Source organism: Protopterus annectens, chromosome 15.part0 (assembly GCF_019279795.1).
Source record: "Protopterus annectens isolate FY-2018-M chromosome 15.part0, PAN1.0, whole genome shotgun sequence".
Classification (NCBI taxonomy): Eukaryota; Metazoa; Chordata; order Ceratodontiformes; family Protopteridae; genus Protopterus; species Protopterus annectens.
In genome coordinates, this window is record NC_056749.1 from 394,046,821 (window position 1) to 394,067,578 (window position 20,758).

Genomic DNA, 20,758 nt, shown 5'->3' on the forward strand with positions numbered 1-20,758 from the left:
TGGAAATGTTTATTGCATTGCGGGAAATAATTAGAATTTGAACTAAGGTGAGAGAATTGAGTGGCAGAGGGATGATAAAACTACCTATCTTGATCCAAATATCAGCTGTGGACTGTGCAAAACTTCTCCTCTTAGTTATTAACAATTAAAGCAAATTTATATCTAACGTCATAGTTTAACAGTAGTAATATACACTTAAATATCTTGCTGGAACAAGAAAAACAAATACATAAGGATAGTTTGTAATACCAGCAGTTAGAATTGTTCAAATCTTGATAAAGATAAAATATCCTAGCTAAACCAAACAAAGATAAAGATATTCTGGTATAAGTATAAGAGAGCAATGACAAAGCTTTTACAGTCAGTACAAACAGCATTCCTACTTATAATGTTATTGCTTAACTTTAAAACAAACACATCTCTGCATATGCATTAATCTACTAAGGCTGATAAGCCCCAAAACCAAGCAATTTCATAAACAACTTAATGAGAGTTTCTTTAAATCATGTTAAGTCTCTTAGGAATGTAATGGTGTAAAAAATAGAAGGAAACCTTACATCAGGTTAGGAAGTAACCAGTAAAACCATTGGTATATCAAAAGTTAAAGGGTATTTAACTTCCTGTTACATCAGATATAAAATAAGCAGAGTCATTCTTGTTTAAAGTTATCAAACCAGCAGAAGAATTAGATGCAGCATATTTCAGTTAGAGTTGCTCATGCATTGCTAAAGTTAAGTGCTCTATAGCAGTGGCTGTAGCAGTTAATTCTCCCAGTTTCAAAATGTTGCAGATAGAGCACTACAAATGTACAAGAGAAAATAGAAGGCATTGTTTAAATTTCAAACCTACAATTACTTTTTGACATTCTATTATAAAAAGAAGTCTGCTACAATATTACTCTAGCAATTGCAGAAGTACACTTGATATAACTAGGAAAAAGCTGCACCACTAAATGTATTGCTTATTTGAAGCAATTCCAGTAAAGTAAAAAAAAAAGAAAAAAAAGGTAATAATGCCTAAGTCTGTTATTGATTGCAGCTATAAGTCTTTTGAGAGGTACTTTATCTTCCAGTTTGTGCGGGCGAGTTCGAGCATCTTCTTCTTCCACTTCTCTTTTGGGTCCTAGAATCTTGAAGTTTAATTCCAAAAGGAAAGAAAATAAAGAAAAAGAGAAAAAAAAACAAAAGTTCCCAGACTTCAGAGCATTAGCATTTGTTTTTCCGAAACATTTTTATCCTTTGGCTTTTCCCAGTGAGACATAGGGGCAGGAAGTGACTTAGAGATGATGTCGCTTAGGTGTAAAGGTAACAGTTCAGCGTTTCCTCATAAATCTGAAAGCCTTCTGGGAAATAAAACGTTGAGACGCTAATGGACACTAAATTTTAGAAACGACAACTTATTTCAATAAAATAAAGCAATGAAAGCATATAAATGGAGAAAACCTCTTGGATTGCTTATCATTAAGTCAGCAATTCACAGAGTGAGTTAATTCATGCAGGATTAAATTTAAAAATATGCATGAAAATGGATTTGGCCTCCTCTGGGCTTTCAATTGAGATTTTAGTATCTATATGGTGAAAAATTAAAGTTGCAGGGTATTTCATCTGGAAACAAATTTTATTTTCAACTAAATAAGCACGGCATTTACTGAGTTTTTAGAATTTCTGCTTAATTTCTAGTGGAAGATATTGTAGCATAATAATTTTATGGCCTCACCAGGTAATGTTCTTTTTTGCTTTGAAGGCCGCAAGTATGGTTTGGACATGTGCTGAATTCAGAAGTCTGACATAAATTTGCCTTGGGGTTTCAGATACCCGAGATATTTGTGGGCTCTTTCTATGATTATGTCATTAAGAAGATCCTTGTTATCTAGTAGTGTGTTTAGGACTTCTTTGATTATTGTATTACATTGGGCATTTTCAAAGGACTCAGGAATTCCTCTCAGTATGATGTTATGTCAGCTTCTGCCTTTGAGATCTAGCATTTTTTGATGTAGATCTTTGATGGTGTTAACACTAGCCTGCAGATTTTGTTTAAGTTATTTTATTTTAATTTCATTGTCAATTGATTTAGCTTCATTTTGTTCAAGTCGGAGCATTATTTGGTCTAAATTAGATCCAAAAAAGGCTAATTTATGTGAAAATCCTGGATTTCAGTTTGCAGAAGTTGCAATCCCATTTTAAGGTCTTCAATTGTTAGAGACTGATCTTGTTTCACTCTAAGGGCTAATTTCAATGTATCTTGCTGTGGCTTAATTTTTTTTGCCTTTTGGATGGGGTGTCCTTTTCTGGAGTAGTTATAAGAGACAGTTTGGTCTTCATAATTAATGTTTCCATTTGATCTGATTGATTAGCCATTTCAGTTGCAGAAGTAACTGCTTGAAGTTACAGGATCTAATTCAATTTGCTAATTCCAAGTTATACAGTTCTCCTCCTCTGTTGTTTCTTTTGTTTAGGCCTTAGTGTCTGGAAGTGTCCACTCCATGCGGTTCAAGGTTCAGCATCCAGTAAGTAAAGTTTTTGTGCAAAAATTATTTTTCTGCCAAAAATATTAGTGGAGATAGTTTATATTTGTATTCTTTTCTCGAGCCTTAGACTTTTAAGATATTTTCTTTGAGTGATGCGCCAGCAAAAAGTCAGATAATGATTAAGAGTTGAGGAGCTACACAGCTAGTGTACTTACAGGCTGTCCACCATTTTGAAATCCCATTCCCCTCTTTGCCTTGAAAATGTTGTAGATGATGGTAACTATTTGTGGGGTCACTGTAAGAGTTGGCTGTAACTTGTGAAAGAATGAGCAAGAGAGATTAAACTTAAAATTGCAAAAGAGCTTGAATGATGAAGGATGCCAAGTTGGGGTGAAAGGTTATCTGCTGACAGTGACAAGGGTGGCCTTTTTAATGTTTATATGCCATCAGAGGCAATGTAGATAATTTTCTAAGATAATCTGAGGAAGGTAATGGCAAAGTTATAATCAAACTTGCAGTTATTGTCTTGTTACTTTTATTATTTGATGGAACTTCAAATAATATTCTGCACATATGACATACTGGTTCATTAAACTAGAGCAAATCAGTGAACACTGAGTATCTTGGATGACACAGTAGAGGGCATACTTATCTCAACCACAAATGGAGCACTGGCAACTGAATCACTGCTTATCTAAGGGCGACAGCCTCATCATTGCAAAGCCGAGCAGCTGCATCATGATTTTAGAAAGCAGCAGCTTTAAAGTGATAAGACAAACTAAGCTGCAGGGTCTTTCCTCCTCTCAAACGATCATTGCCCATAGTAAAATACTTGTACATCTTGTTAACCACCACTTTTTGATTTATACTGAGACTAGTTGTCAGAAACACTTCATGAATTTATTCTTCACCCTTAAACATGGACCTTGCTAATCTTCTCTGTATCATTCAGTTTCACTATGCATGCTACCAAAGTAAGCAATATAGTTGTTAGAATCCCTTAAAATACTCTATATTCCTTATACCTTATCTAGCATTGTTGGAGAAGTTACCAGCTGAGAGAGACCATGAAACTGTAAATATGGTTAGCTATAAGTGTTCATTATAGGCAACATGAGTATTTACATCCCCCAAAATAGTTACTGATGTCATTACAGTAAATGTCTCCTGATCAAAGGCTTTTGCAGGCATCAATACATGACCATCCGAAAAAAAAGAAGCAGGACACAGAAGTACTTTCTCCAATATGGACATGGCAGTCACACCCAAAACAGGTGAGAGTAGTATGAAATAAAAATGTTATTCCACCAACACAGAGGGGGTTAGCCATGTTTCTGAAGCAGATATTACATCTTTTTGACAATATATAGCACATCTCTGCAGTAAAATAAGGTTTCAATTTTAATACTTCTGTGAATATAACTGTATGAATTTAGACCATTTGCCAAAATATTTTGTTTAGCATCAGCAAAGGTTTTGAGGGACTGACCCTGAATTTGGATGTATATACTCTAAAAGAAAATAAGGGATATACAGACAGCAATATTATGAAAGAAAAACATCTTTGTAAACTGTGTTTGGGCAAACCTCCTATGATTGAAGTGATACGCTTCAAGCTAAAGGAATATGAACTACTACTAAAGCAGAGAAACTCGTCTGATAGAATGAATAATTTGTTTGCCTATAAAACCAGAGTAGAACATCTAGAGAGTTAAAAAGTATGTGTCACTGGAGGCATAATATAATGCAACCGAGCTTAGGAAAGGAGGGTAGATAGGGCAGCAAGATGGCAAAAATATCTAGGTATCAAAGTCCAAAGTCTTGTTATGGAGCATTCACATGTTTCTAAGTTGTTACTAAGACCTAGCCAGTGGTTGAGGTGTCCTAAAGAACTGACTAATGATAATCAGTATAATGTTGATAAATTCTATGGGAGATGGGGTAGGTAGTCGTGAAAATGTAATAAAAACCAGGGGGGCCCATATCTGAAGATTAGCTATTTGGCTTTCACATGGACTACATGAAACAGACTGCAAACTCGTGGCCGATGGTCAGAGGTGGTACATATGCAAGGTTCACAGGTAATTTTGAAATGGATAAAACAGATGCAGTTATCTTTTCAGCAGCTGTGTGCTTGCACAACCCACTTGCAGTGACTTCCTGGAATGAATGTACTTCCCTGCAATAATCAGTGAAAACCTACAATGGAAGAAACACAAACCTCAATCTGTAGTCTTTGGGATATGGAATAAAACTGCAGATTTAAGCAATCTGCACACTGAAAGACAACAACATGATCTTCTAAGAATCTAGGAGTCAGTACACAGTTTATGAATTTGGGACACAGACATTATTTCATATAGAAAATAATTGAATAAGGACACTGTTGGAGCATATAAATGCATTTCTTTAAACAAATGTTTCAGTTAGAGGCAATAGAGTATGGCAGTATCACAGAGTGCAACATACTGTTAGCTGAGGAATATTGTTTTGAAATCAACAATTGCTACAATAAAATATCCCACCTCATAAAGCTAGACAGACCACATAGGGAAAAAAATAATATTTGCTTTGTTCAAAAATAGAGAAAACAGCTGGAGATATGGGTCTATATTATCTTATCAAAATGTATTTCCATCGAATGCTTCTCCTTCAACAGCAAATCACTGAAATTCACTACTGCTAACCGTGGAATTTTTCACAGGGTAAGGAAACACTTGCCCATTAACACACTGGAGTACACACCACACTAATGAAAACCCACCAAAGTTGCAGGCTTCACCCCCCACACCCCTTAAGTATATATACCAACTCCAAGATCGCACTACAGTGGAAAAAAGGGCAAAGTTGTGGTGTCGGCCAACTACTTCCTCACCCTAGGAAAAATTCTGTGATTTGCAGAAGTGAATTTCAGTGATTCAGTGTCAATGACGAAGCATTTGATGGAAATACATTTTGATAAGGTAATCTAAATTCTTAGATACATTGGTAATCACATCATGACATGTAAAGTATGAGCCGGCATCAGGCTGCTACTTCCTAAAATAATATGTTTGTGAACAGTGAAAAGTAGTCCAGTTACAAAATAATTATTTCCTAATACCTTCCTGGCTATCACAAGTACAACAGTTGCCTGTAAAATGCTTACACTGTCTGCATACAGCAGCTTTATTGACCCGTCCCCTCTAACCAGTCTGCTAATGTAGTCCATCCCCAGTATGAACAGCAGTGGGCTCAGAACCGTACCCTGATGAGCACCCACTGCCACTGAGAACACTTGTGTGATTCACAGCACTGCTTGTATATGTATTTCTGGGACTTACACATACCTGGGATAAATTCTAACAAATTTTCCAGGACTTTGGACCGTCAAAAGAATGCCCAAAACAGCTTTCCTGAGACATTGTCTTATGCTTTCTACAAGTCTGGGAAATGCCCAGTTGGACTCTCTTCATATCAAGCTTCTTCTTGACTGTCTTTATCACTACAAACATTGAGTTGGTTGTGTTGTACCCTGATATGACTCTGGAATGCTCATCTGTATCACTACAAACATTGAGTTGGTTGTGTTGTACCCTGATGTGACTCTGGAATGCTCATCTGTATCACTACAAGCATTGAGTTGGTTGTGTTGTACCCTGATATGACTCTGGAATGCTCATCTGTATCACTACAAACATTGAGTTGGTTGTGTTGTACCCTGATATGACTCTGGAATGTTCATTTCCCATCTTGATAAACAAATACACAGAGTGGTAGAAATTAAGCACTTTCCAGAACCTTATGTGACAGATTTGTTATCACTTACTGCCCACAGTTGTGTCCCCTTTGTTCAAGTACACTCACAGTAGAATGCTTACTCCCCCAGTCATCTGGGATATGCCTTTAATTCCTTACTGCCCTCTGGAGTCATTTGTCTCCTAACACAGCCAACATCTTGATCATATTAGCTGTGATCTCATCTGAGCCTGCTGCTTTTCCTGACTTTATTTTCCTTAATGCTGTTCTAATTCTTCTAGGGTGGGCTCATCTTCTTCCATTGTAGGCTGCGTCTAAGGCAGTATAGCTTCTGTGGGGGGTTCTTCATTCAGAAGCTACTTGAAGTTTCCTTTCCACCTGCCTTTAAAGTTCTCTGGGCTGGTGAGCGGGCTTTTGCTGGCATATCTTCTTTATGTTTCTTTTTTTGTCTTGTAACAATGTAAACAATTACAAGTGAGGTTTACAGTCAGAATAACTGTTTTAATAGTACTTGTCTTTATGAAATAATTTGCTGTAGAGCAATTCTGACGTGAGATACCAGCGCTTATTAATGACTTTTATTGTTACCACTTATAGCATTTCCGCTTTATATTTAGCACAACTGATACAGCAGTAATTGATTTTTAGAAACATATTTGCTCTCTGACAATAATGGAAACAAGATACAGCCCTTGTTATAACTTTTACTACTACAATTTTGTAAAATAGTTGCCTTTAACTAACCTTAAAACGTGTGCTATGCATAGAAATGGGAGCAGAGTTAGCATGTAATTAAATAAGAACACATGCTTAAAATTACTAGATCATATCAGGTAATTAATTAATGGCTGCTTGGTCAATTTTACTTTCATTGGTTTATGAAAATGTAAGTCCTGTATGATTTAAAATGCATTACTATAGTGTAATTTGTTAGTTGTCATGAACTAATATTAGGATTTTGTGAATTTCTTCATATTTGTAAGTGAGACAGTGAGGAGGCTCTTCTGCATTCATGTTTTATTTAATTGAAGGTACACTTTGAAATTCTTGTGATTTGTAACAGAATGCTTTAAGTTCACATAGAACAGGTTTTCTGTATTTGGGTTCCTTTAACAACATTATTTGATTGAAGAATTAACAATTTTAATAAAAGAATGCAGGGTTTGAAGCCCCCCCTTGCCTCCCAGCAAGAATGACGAGATGATTATTTGTATGTTTTATATTTGATGGCTTTGAGTTTTGAGTTTTGCTTTTTTGAAGATACAGTGTTGTGTCCATGATGCTAAACAGGAATCCTAAAACTTTTGCTTCCATTAGCAGTATATAAAAAAGCCGTGGCTAACATTGCAAAGGAAATTTTACATTTCTCGGTGAAAAAAAATAACTAAATAAATTAATAAATGCTGATCCAGTTAAAAGCCACAGTTTTTATAATTCATTTATCACTGCTGTTACATCTAAAAAAAAAATCAGAATTATCAACAGCATCATTTTTCTTCCTTTTAAAACATTCAAAGTCAGTGTTATACAATCATGTGATACAATTCAACCACTAAAAGTTCTAAGACTGTTGCCATAATGAAAAATATTTAATGATGAAATGTTTGAGAGAATCCATAAACTCTGCAGGCATGTGTCCCTCCATATGTTTATAAATATAAATGAATTAAAACCAAATACTTTAAAGCCACCAAGGAACTTCCAAAGTCCTGAGTGATAAAAAGGGTTCCTATTAGAACACTGAATGCTTGAAATGTCGAATGTCATATGGTCGACACCATATGATCGACATATCAAGAGTTTGAAGGTTAAATGTAACAGTGCTGTATGATGCAGAATGGGAGAATTTCCCTTTTCTGCACTGAAGTGCGGTCTTGGAGTTGGTATATTTAAGTAGGGGGGTGTGGGGGGTGCAGGTGGGCTCGCACCCCTGCTTGCACCGATAAGGTAAGTTTTTCGTTTTCTTTTTTTTTATTGTATATTCAATCTTTTAAACTTCAACCATATGTTGTCGAACATATGGGATTCGAAGTTTTGAAAGTTCGAATATATAATATAGACCCGATAAAAATTGTATATTATCATCAGAAGACTGGAGTAGCCATGGATACAGCATTTATCCCATTTTATGAAAATCTTTATGTTATGGAGATGGGAAAGTTATATTTCATTTAAATCTGACAGGTTTTAATTTTCAGGCTAACACTGGTTAGCTGGAGGATCATTTTATGATTTGGTAAGGGGATGGGAAAGCAAGGGATTTTATTGAGTAGATGGACACCTCCTTGGCCTTTTTAAAATGTGCAAATGTCTAACCTTACATCTGGTGATGGCGTTTTCAGAACTGACTTAACAATTCCAGAAAATGTTATAACAGAGGGGTTACCCATCTCATCTGGTGGAAAGTTACACCCATGAAACTTTGGTCAAGAGAGTTGACATGTATGCACCTCTTATTCATTAGAAGACAGTTCTGACATGTAATGCTGACCCCCCCCCAAATCATGTCCAGTTTTAAGTCATATGGTAAGACTGCTATGGTCTACAGCTATAAGTTACATTTAAAACAGATGCACTGAATGCACATTTAATTACTTTGAGGGTGAATGTAAATTCTGAATTAGAGTTATATTGTACAGCACACTAGGCATTAAACTGAAGCAAAATAATCTGATGTGATTACACCTGAAAAATTATAGGATGTCTTCTGTTGGTTTCTTGCTGTTACTTGCATTTATATGTATGCATACCAAAGTATATTTAACTACTTATTGTGATCAGCTAGTCTTATTACTGTATTGTACTATGTACAATAAATACACATAATACCCCTTCAATTAATACATTTTTCTTTTACATTTTCCTTTCTGATCTACAAGCATGCAACACAGATGCTGTCAGCTCTCTATGGCAAATTCCCAAAGCTTATTTATACACAATCATATTTATACCAAAAAGTCTGATATTTTTCTCAAAGTCTGATGTATAACAGTTCTTTCTTTGTTTTCCTTTGTTCTTATAATTTATGATTTGTCCTTGATTCTTTCAAGTCTGGTGGTCCAAGGAAACTCAGTTATCTGAAACATAATGTTCCAGCACTATCTGTAACTTGATGTTCTAACTTTATCTTGCTTGATGTTACATCTCTTTACATCATTGATATCCTTCCAGCTGCCATCTGCGCAGTTATTTTTACAGACTTTGTTTCTCAATAACATACTCCTTTACATGGATGCCAATATCTAAGCTATGCCAGCACACTTACTACTTTAGATTTTTCAGCATTCTATACTATTTCTAAATTAACCCTTTATATTTCATATCATTCTTGCAGCTTTTTATTCAAGCTAATAATCATGCTAGTGAAAAGACAGTGAACTATTATTCTTTCAGGTCCCCCTCATTTTATTATTTTTTGGAGGAACGGACTAAACTTTAGTTAAAGAAAAGACTGCATTTGTTTTATCAGCATTGCTATTTACAGTATTTACCATGATTTGCTGAGTTATTGCAAATCTTTGTAACCTGCAGCATATAAAACAGTTCCAAGCTATCACTATTATTATGTCCCCCAAAACTACTAACACAGGATGTATTCACCAATTTAGCAATTTGGTTTCAGATGATGACCATCCTTTGAATGTATCCCACCAGTTATGGGCAGTGTCAGCTTTTGTTTTTGTATTTTACTATTAACACTGGGTTATTTGAAACCACACATACAAACTGTGGTGCCACTTTAACAAATCTTTTGAAATTTGAAGAAAAATATTGTCCATTTATACTAAATTGTAATCTGTCTATCAAAGATACTTGTAATCACTTACTAAATAGTAGGATTCACTTGTGCTTATAAATGTACAATCTGTGAGATATTTTGTTCAACTAGTTTTTATACCAAGCTCTTTTAAATCTGCAAAACTTGGAAATGTAATATTGAAGTGCAATATTTTTTTTGGTACTGTTGTCCTATCACAGTAAAAGTGCATGGTATTTTTCCATTTGATCTGTATGAAGTACTGGCCTGTTATCCAAAATAGTAAGTATTTTAACCCATGGTTACTGTATTGTTTATACAAATAAACAGAGTATTGGTAGAAAACATACCCTTTTTTGCCTCTGTTGAGTTTATTCTTATTTTTTTGTGTTATTGTCTATACACTGTGACATTTTTGCATGGTCTTCCCTTGTCAGAACTATTACATTTTTGAGATAATGTACAGCATCTAAAAGAGATAGAGCTGTTTATTGAAATGTTTATGTTAGTCTTTCGATTCTTTCTTTACATTTATGTATGCCTGACCTTGTTCAGCTAACCATGCTGTTATATTTGTGTTAAATGCTGTATGCTTTTTACAACTGAAATTGTCTTGTTCTATTTTGTGTAGCACTTTTTTATCTAATTTTTATTTGTGAAATATTGTAATTCCCTCTGTTTTGATGTTCAAAATGATGCAAATGAAATGCAGATGTCTGTGTTGAATGTTGCGTGCCTTGTCTCGCAGCTACATTTTTATCTATAGTCTTTGAAGCATATTCCAGACACTGAACATTCAGCTTGTTTCAAGCTGTACCAGAATATATGTATGCTAGTAAACAGAAATACATGTATTTAACTAGCTATATTATTTCTACATATATTATAGCAACAGATGTGTATACGCATCTAACTAGCAAACTGACGCGCACATGCATTTATACATTTTTAAACATAGCTATCACTGTATATATTCCCTCTGTTTTATTTTAAATCCAAAACTGTCTATATTAGTTATATTGCTATTAACTAGAAACACACTGGGAAACAAAACCTTCAGTTTTCTTTTAATACAGCAAGTTAACACAGTTTAATATTGTCAGCACAATGATGACATCCATTACTATTAGAACTGGATGAATCTGAATATGACTTTATACAGTGATGTTCTATACAGTAATTTATTGACAATGCTTGAGGATTTTATTGCAAAGGCATTGCAGCCTTGTTTTCTTGAAAAAAAAAACATATGTCACAAATATCAAGCTTTGACTTGTTACTCTATTTACATAGATAAACCATTTACTATATATTGTACAGAATACACTTGCTTGTACAGATTGTTTTTGCATTTGTATATACATGGCTGTAATGTACACTCAGTCCAGTTTAAAAACTTATTTTTGGTATTACTACTTTGCACTTTTATTTGAGTCCCTTTTCCAGTACTGTTTACACAGTTAGTGTAAAACTGAAAGCATGCTCTTCCCCCTGTAGTTATTGTTGTCTTTCAGCTTTTCCCAGTTAGGGGTCGCCACAGCGGAACTTCGGTCCGCTAATGATTGGCAGTAGATTTTCATGGTGCCATGTTGCCAGCTCGACGCCCAACCTTCAACGAAGGCACACCCATTCACGCATGTCTTTCGGAATGCCACTTGACCCGCGGAGAGGACATGCAGACTCCACACAGAAGGCACTCCCCACACACAAGCTGAGAATCGAACAGGAGAACCTCTTGCTGTGAGGCAACAACGCTACCACTGTACCACCACAGATTGCTCTTCCCCCTGTAGTATACATCATTTTATTGCAGTATTGTTTATTTGCTTTATGCTGCGAAAATATTTTTTGGCCATTTTCAAAAACAGAAAATATTTTTATAAAGATTTTGCTGTTGCCTATACTGTCAAAGTTGTAGTAGGAATTGCTTTTACCCATTTTAAAAAGATGTTTACTGTTACAACTAGCTATTCATACCCTCCCTTTTTGTAAAGGGACCTGCATAATTTAAATGCATACTATAGCCCATGTACTGACTATACTCATAGTATTTACTTGCAAACAGATTATTAATGACATGTATGCACAAGTATGACACTTTATTACAATTACCAAACAGGATTTTTGTAGACTTTTGTGCTTTTTGCTTAATGCTGTAAGTGAATACTTAAAAATAATGTTTTAGAAAAATGTAAGCCATTTGGCCTGCTGACCAGTCTTGTTTCCTTGACCTTATAAATTTCAGTACCAATAACATTTTATCTTATACAACATTCCTTGTAACTACCCATTCCAGCCTGGAAAGATTTGAGCTGACATACTTTATTTTTTTCTGTGCATTCCAGACGCTTAACCCATAACTCCTTCAGCGCTTACTCGTACCTGCAGTAATTCATTAATATACTTGCAACTTGATATTAGAATGCAGTTGTAATAAACATTAACTTGCCTAACTATGCATAATATTGTTTTTGAATACTGTTTCTGCTGGAGTCTTTGCTATTTTTTATGCTATCATACAATTACAAAATATTGTAAGAAACAAAATATACTGACTTAACTAACCCATGCTTAAAACAAATATATTTACATGATTTACATTTACTGTTGTCTGCCTTTTGCTGCACTTTAGGTGAAAAGAAAATACATGCATGTCAGTCTTGTGGCGCCATGTTTTTTTCTGCGTTTAACTACTCTCATTTGATTTTTATACCCTAGAACTGTTTTGTTATTTGAAATGGTTTTAAAATCACAATTTAAGTGCCTTGCTTTAACTGATTGAAAGTCTGTGCTGTGAACGCTTACCCATTTTCTAAAGGTAGAATACTATGTCATAAATTATTTCCTATCAGCGTAGTTAGCTGCTGTTGCTTTATCTCTTTACTAACCAGATTATATTTGTCAGTATTTTGTTCTGCTGACTTTAAAGCTCTTATGCACTTCTGAAAAAGTGTTTGCATGTTTTGTCTGAACTTTTTAAACTTACTCTGACCATGTCTTAGAAGTTTATTAAATCTTTTTGTCAGTTTACCTTGAACCTCAACTCTGTTCTTATCTGTTTTGAAATGTGCAATTGTTTCATGCCACTTTTGTCTAGCAAGATGTACAGAAGATTCTGTAAATAACCGACATGACTGATATTGTAACTCTGAAATTAACATTTTACATGTGGTGACAGGACATAATGCATCTGGTTGTATACCATTACTTTTATGACATTGCACACAGAAAGCAGTTCCATATAACCTGCACAATAAATATTTACTGTCATACAAATGATGTTGCTGTTTAAGATACCAGTCAAACGTAATGCATTTATATAAAGCATTGACATGAACATTACTTAATAAAGTACTGCAAGTGCTACAGTTCTGTTTATACCAATCTTTAATACTGACCATACATGTGCTGGACTATTATTACTGTCTACCTGAAAGTTAGTCTTACACTTTGCAGTTATTTTGTTTACGACATCCATGCTGTAGAATGAGAAAAAAAAAAAAAAGAGAATTACCAGTTTCTGTGTGGAAGGTGGCCAAATCTTTCATCGAGAAAATGTAGAAAGTCCCTCGTTGATTCTACCAAAAGGTGGTCAAACAAAGCTGGCAGATTCAGCTGTGTGAATGTACAGGACCTGTGGAACTTGCAGAGATGCACTGCTCTGCTACTGTGCATAAGAAGGAGGCAAATGTTTGCACTACAACTGGATGTACTAACTGAATAAAATGAAAAAGAAGTTGTAGTTGTCACAATAAGAAACCATTTGGTCCGTCAACTGTGGCTCACCATTGAAAAATTATATAATGTCTTCTGTTAGTTTCTTGTTGTTACTTGCATTTACACGCATGCATATTATTTATTGTGACCAACTAGTCTTATTACTGTAGTGTACTAAGTACAATAAATACACTAAAACAAACTGCTTTAGTTAGTACGCTTTACTGTTACATTTTCCTTTCGGATCTACAAGCATGCAACACAGATGCTGTCAGCTCCCTATGGCAAATTCCCAAAGCTTGTTTATACACACTCATATTTATACCAAAAAGTCTGATATTTTTCTCAAAGTCTGATGTATAACAGTTCTTTCTTTGTTTTCCTTTGTTCTTCTAATCTGTGATTTGTCCTTGATTCTTTCAAGTTTGGTGGTCCAAGGAAACTCAGTTATCTGAAACGTAATGTTCCAGCACTATCTGTAACTTGATGACCTATCTTTATCTTGCTTGCTGTTACATCTCTTTACTTCATTGATATCCTTCCAGCTGCCATCTGCGCAGTTATTCTTACAGACTTTGTTTCTCAATAAAATACTCCTTTAAATGGATGTCAATATCTAATTAAGCTATGCCAGCACACTTACTACCTTGTATTTTTCAGCATTTTATACTATTTCTAAATTAACCCTTTATATTTCATATCATTCTTGCAGCTTTTTATTCAATCATGCTAGTGAAAAGACAGTGAACTATTATTCTTTCAACACCCAAGACTACTGTCATGAACAAATGTTGCAGTATTCAATAATGAATGCATAATAAACATCAGTTATATATTTAGCAATATAGCTCCTGTTTAGGCAGGGAATCAGGTTTAACAGGCCCATTAAAAATTTACTGCTATAAATATACCATCTAGGAAATTCCAAACATACCCAGTATAATTATACATTTCAAATTTATAGCATGTGACCAGCATAAACTAGTCTCACACCCATTACAAAGCTAGTACATGTACAGAAAGTTTAAGAATAATACAGAGTAAGCTATATTGCATACTCATGATTTGATGCACACTATTTTAGTATTATGAAAATTCACAACATATATATATATATATATATATATATATATATATATATATATATATATATATAATATGAAAGTGGACAACATATATATATATATATATATATATATATATATATATATATATATAGATATATATAGATATATATATATATATATATATAGATATAGATATAGATATATATATATATATACACACATATATATATATATATATATATATATAATATGAAAGTGGACAACATATATATATATATATATATCTATATAGATATATATATATATATATATATATATATATATATATATATATATATATATATATATATAATATGAAAGTGGACAACATATCTATATATATATATATCTATATATATATATATATATATATATATATATATATATATATATATAATATGAAAGTGGACAACATATCTATCTATATATATATATATATATATATATATATATATATAGTTTCACTTTGTAATTTTGAAATACTAAAATATCGAATTTAAGTATCTCGAGACCAAAGTGTCGAATCTGCAGTTGCACGAATGTTGAGAATGTCGAATACGGAAATGTCAAACATGTTGTAGTGATGGTGCGTTTGGTAAGTGTAATGTTTTTTCAAGGGTTTTGGAAAGGGTTTGTGTGTGTGTGAGTGCGTTGGGGAGTTTTAGATGTGGGTTAGGGTAGGTAGGTTAGAGTATGAGTGTGTAAGTGTTGAGAGTGGTTGTGTTTGTATGTATGTGATGTGTGTTTGTGTAAGGGGGGTGTAGAATTTGTGGTAGTGGGTTTGCTGTCTTCCAGTTTTTAGTGCGACCTCGGAGTTAGTATATATAAGTGGGGGGGGTGTGGGGGTGCAGCAGTCCACATGGGGGGTGCAGGGGTGCTTGCCCCCCTGCTTTTAGCAAGGGTGTGTGTGTGTTAGTTTTGTTGTGTTCGTGTGTGTTGGTTTAGTTTGTTGTAGTGTCTGCGGGTAGGTGCATTTGTGTTTGTGTGGTGTAGTGTTTTGTTTATGTTAAGTTCGTGGTTTTAAATTTTGTGGTTTCGGGTTTGTGATTTTTTGGCTTTATAGTCTCGAGATACTGAAAGTCGATATTTCAGTATTTTGAGATTATAAAGTGAATCTATATATATATATATATATATATATATATATATATATATACTTACACACACACACACACACACACACACATATATATATATATATATATATATATATATATATATATATATATATATACACACACACATATACATATAAATATATATATATATATATATATATATATATATATATATATATATAAATAGATGCATATTTAAAATATAATATGTATATCTAAGTATAAATATATATATGTCATGATGAAAGAGTCCTTACCTTGGCTCCCTGTAAACTTAAAGCATCACTCTCTCCTTGACCAGGATACAGTTGAACATGTAAAACTTTTCATTAAAGTAAAGATTTATATATTTTTTTGCTTAGTCAAGTTTGTTTTTTTGCCATCAGCTGACTACTAGGTAAGACATCAGACCTTTATAGTGGAAGGCTTCTGAAACAGAAAATTTATTATTTGCTCTGCTCAAAGAGCAAGTTTTAACATTCTGATTTCTATTTCAACTAAAATGTGATGATAGGCAGACTGGACTTGTAATTCTGATTTTTCTTTTCCGTTAACTATTAATATGCACTAAAAATATTTCCCTTTAAAATTAAATGCAGGCACAATTTGTTTGAGTCAATGTATAAGCATTACAACCAAAGTAAGCTACTGCATTGAAGTGAAGGAATAGCTAAAAACCTAATTTATCAAAATAACTCTCTGTTGCATTTTAACTTAGTCCCCAAGGAACTCAATAGGTTTTCTTGATTAGTCTTTAAGAAATGGCATTGTGCTTCATCAGACACAATACATAAGACTTAGCAAGCTGCCATCCTTTCCTCTAACAAGAAATGTGATTTTTGTATAAATCAATAACTCAGTGAAGCACTACAGTACTTCCTAGCAAAGATTAAATAACACAATACAAGTAGTAGTTCTTCCCAAAGGCTAAGACTTACATCCAGTTATGTAGCATTCCTCCTGAAAGATCATGAAATGACACTTTGAGATGCATTACTGATAGACACAGAACATGCGGGGATGTTTTATTACTTGTGACACATGACTAAAATTCATAAATACAGTGCAGCATCTCAACATTGTATTAAAATTACTAAGCATTTGTGTCATATTTTCACTACAGTTACCACTGTGAAACGTATAATTTAGAGCTACAGATAACATAAGTGAACATGTAGTTACAATGGAAAGGTGAAAACAAATGGCAGTGTATTATTTTACAAGTTATAGGCCTAGGAAGTAAACAACTACAAAATAAGAATACCTTCTGGCTCATGGTGGTTTAATTACTATTCCATGCCCATTTATCATATCAGTCAATAAGATGTGTGATGTATAATCCCTAACAATATCCTGAATTGTCTTATCTGTCAAAAAATCATACCTTAAAGTGACACATTTGCTTGTGTTAATACTTTTCATAAACTAAAGCATTGTGTATGTGTAGTAAGGTAAAATTATTAAATTTACTTTACAGAGAGTTCAAACAGATTCATGTGCATAAGCTCTTATTACATTTTAGATGTTTTTTGTTGTGTGTGTGTGTGTGTGTGTGTGTGTGTGTGTGTGTGTTTTGTTATATCTAGACATATACTCATCAAATCAAATATAAGTATCATAATATTCATCTTTTGTTCCATCTCCAGCTTCATAACTATGTGATAACATATATTTTCAACAACAACACACCAGAATGTCTGAGCAGAAGATTATAGGAATCGATCAGTCTATGAATGGGGTTGTTGGCATGTTTGTAATAGAAAAATTGGACAGGTTGTGATGTCTTCATATGATTCAGTGTGCATATTCCTGCTCTGGCAAATGGTGGAACTACAGAATACAAATTACAACTTATTCTTGGATCCACAAAGAAAAAGAGAGAGAGAGAGAATCAATAAAAAGAATTTTAAGCAAGTGGACTGCAGTGAAAAATATGAATTTCTACCAAAGTATCTGTGATTCTGTGTGCTAGGGTAAGGTTTTTGAATTAGACCTATAGCAATCTTTCCTTATAACTTTCGAGATCACCACAAGTATGATATGCTTGTAGTATAACATAAGACATATTCATGACAACATAAACATAAACAGAATAAATGCAACCTTTCATTTATCATATAAATACTATCAAGTGACTGCATCAATATAAGGCCTTTATAAGCATTCATTCATTTTTCCAGTTACCTGCTTCACCTTTTTCAGGGTCATGAGGAGGTGAATTCTATACTGTTACTCAGTGGGTGCAATGCAGGAAACTAATCCTAAATATATGCAGCCAATCTACCACCTCAGGATCTGTCAGTTCACACACACACACACACACACACACACACACACACACACACACACACACACACACACATTATATATATATATATATATATATATACATATATATAAATGTATATGTGTGTGTGTGTGTGTGTGTGCATATCTTTGTATCTATTGATATATTCATATATCAGGTATATAAGTACAGCAAAAACCTGTATGAACTTAAAAAAAACAAGCATGCAGCAAATATTATTGGGATGTGACAGAATTTGAGCGATGTGAGAGAAAACCTGATCAAAATCTCTGGCTATTCAGCAATTTCTTATAACAATAAATAAAAGCAGACTGAGGAGCATGATTATACCCTGTTATGCCTTAGTGGTTTTATTAAAAATACTAAATCTCTGCTGTCTTTGATACGAGTATGTTCGACCCCTAAAAGTATGCAAGATTTTGTTCTTGACAAACTTGCTTGTACTAACTAGCCTGTTTTAGAACATAAAGGAGATTGCTTATTCCTTGACATCCTTCAAAAAATTTTTAATTCAACTGAGAGTAATTTTTTTCCAAAAGGTAAGAGACCCTAACCAAAGCTTACCTTAGAGAAAGTGTGCATGCTCAGTTTTACTATAAGAAATAAATATCATATGAAGACAAATGCAAGGGGAAGGGATTATGCATGCATTCTGGTAAGGGACTATGCATGCATTCAGTGGAGTAACTGTTAGAAAGGCAGTAACAAAACTTTGTAGTACCTAAATATATTGTAGGGTACACATGAATACAGCCAAAGCTGGATTTATTAGAATGCAAACTCACGTCTAATCAAATGGATAATGATTTATGGTCTAGGAGTTTATTAAAGGTCTGACTGTCTTCTAAAAGGAAACTTCTGTTCTCCACACATTTGGATATTTCCTTCTCCACCCTTTTTATACATTTCTTCTCATCCACAGGGAATAACCGATAAGCAGCCAGACTTCAAGAACCAGGGTGGAGCTCCATTGTCTACAGAGCTGTAGTTTGAACATCCAGCACCCAGTAGCGGTCCCTTCATCTGACACCCCGCAACTTTAAGTCGTGGAGCAAAAAAAAACATTAATTTCTGAATGCCTGTACTATGCTAGACCATACACCATAAGCTAAAATGCTTTGGCAAATGTAGTATTGCTATTCAGAAACTGAATACTGGTTCTGAAGATTATGTGCCACTGGAATTCATGCACCAATGAAACCTACCCCTTTTCCCCACCCTAGCCACTCCTCTAATTTTCTGTCCAGTCTTGTTCTGGCCTTTCACTTCAGAGCCTTGTATTGCCTGTCTTCTAGCTCATGTCATTGATATTTCTCTTAACATCGGATGCTGTTTTTTTTTTTTCATTTACAAAATCTTTTCTTACCCCAAGCTGTTGTCTTGGCAGAAATGTAGGTGCATAATTTTAAATGGCAAAGGATTACTATAGTGATTTGCCTGGCATGTAGCAAACAGAAGTTCTAAAAACATTGTTTTCAGTGCAAACATCAAACCATATAGTTTTGTCTAATATTTGTTAAACTTCATGAAATGTTAATATTCAACATAAAAATATTTATCAGAACTAAAGATTTATACTTTTTAGCTTTCCCAGTGTATCTGTTTTCAAAATGTTGGTGGTTGGAGCTATAGAAGTATAATCCTTAGTAGGGGCATCTCTTAAACTGCAAGCACCTTTAATCAGAAGTATAATCCTTAGTAGGGGCCTCTTTTATACTGCAAGCACATTTAATCAGAAGTATAATCCTTAGTAGGGGCATCTCTTAAACTGCAAGCACTTTTAATCAGAAATATAATCCTTGGTAGGGGCATCTCTTAAACTGCAAGCACCTTTAATCAGAGGTGTAATCCTTAGTAGGGGCATCACAAAAACTGCAAGCACCTTTAATAAGAAGTGTAATCCTTAGTAGGGGCATCTCTTAAACTGCAAGCACCTTTAATCAGAAGTATAATCTTTAGTAGGGGCATCTCTTAAACTGCAAGCACCTTTAATCAGAAGTATAATCTTTAGTAGGGGCATCTCTTAAACTGCAAGCACATTTAATCAGAAGTATAATCCTTAGTAGGGGCATCTCTTAAACTGCAAGCACATTTAATCAGAAGTATAATCCTTAGTAGGGGCATCTCTTAAACTGCAAGCACTTTTAATCAGAAATATAATCCTTGGTAGGGGCATCTCTTAAACTGCAAGCACCTTTAATCAGAGGTGTAATCCTTAGTAGGGGCATCTCTTAAACTGCAAGTACCTTTAATACTTTCATTAGAAGGAAAGTTGGATGCAAACTAATAGCTTTGGATCCCAAAATTTGACGTATTCCACACTGGAAGAAAATTAACTCAGATATGGACATAGTTAAAGTATGAAGCTCTCCTGTATCTTGCTAGGAAAGAAGCTATAGAGGTAATTTGACTATATTTTTCTTAAACAGGAGAAAGACAAAACAGTGCTACTCACAGAAAACTTAGTGACCAATATTGATCCTCATTACATCTGAGATGTGACTGAAACCCCAAATAAAAGATAAGGAGATTTTCCCTCCATACTGC

General features: G+C 34.1%; 1 protein-coding gene and 1 non-coding gene across 2 annotated transcripts in view; both read right to left on the reverse strand.

Moving 5' to 3' along the window:
* LOC122789837 (connector enhancer of kinase suppressor of ras 2-like) overlaps positions 1 to 20,758 on the reverse strand; it is a 2,725,661-nt gene that overhangs the window by 935,183 nt on the left and 1,769,720 nt on the right. The gene's annotated exons all lie outside the window — the stretch shown is intronic.
* Positions 3,344 to 3,449, reverse strand: LOC122790178. The gene has a single exon (XR_006362943.1). It is a non-coding gene; the product is annotated as a U6 spliceosomal RNA (small nuclear RNA).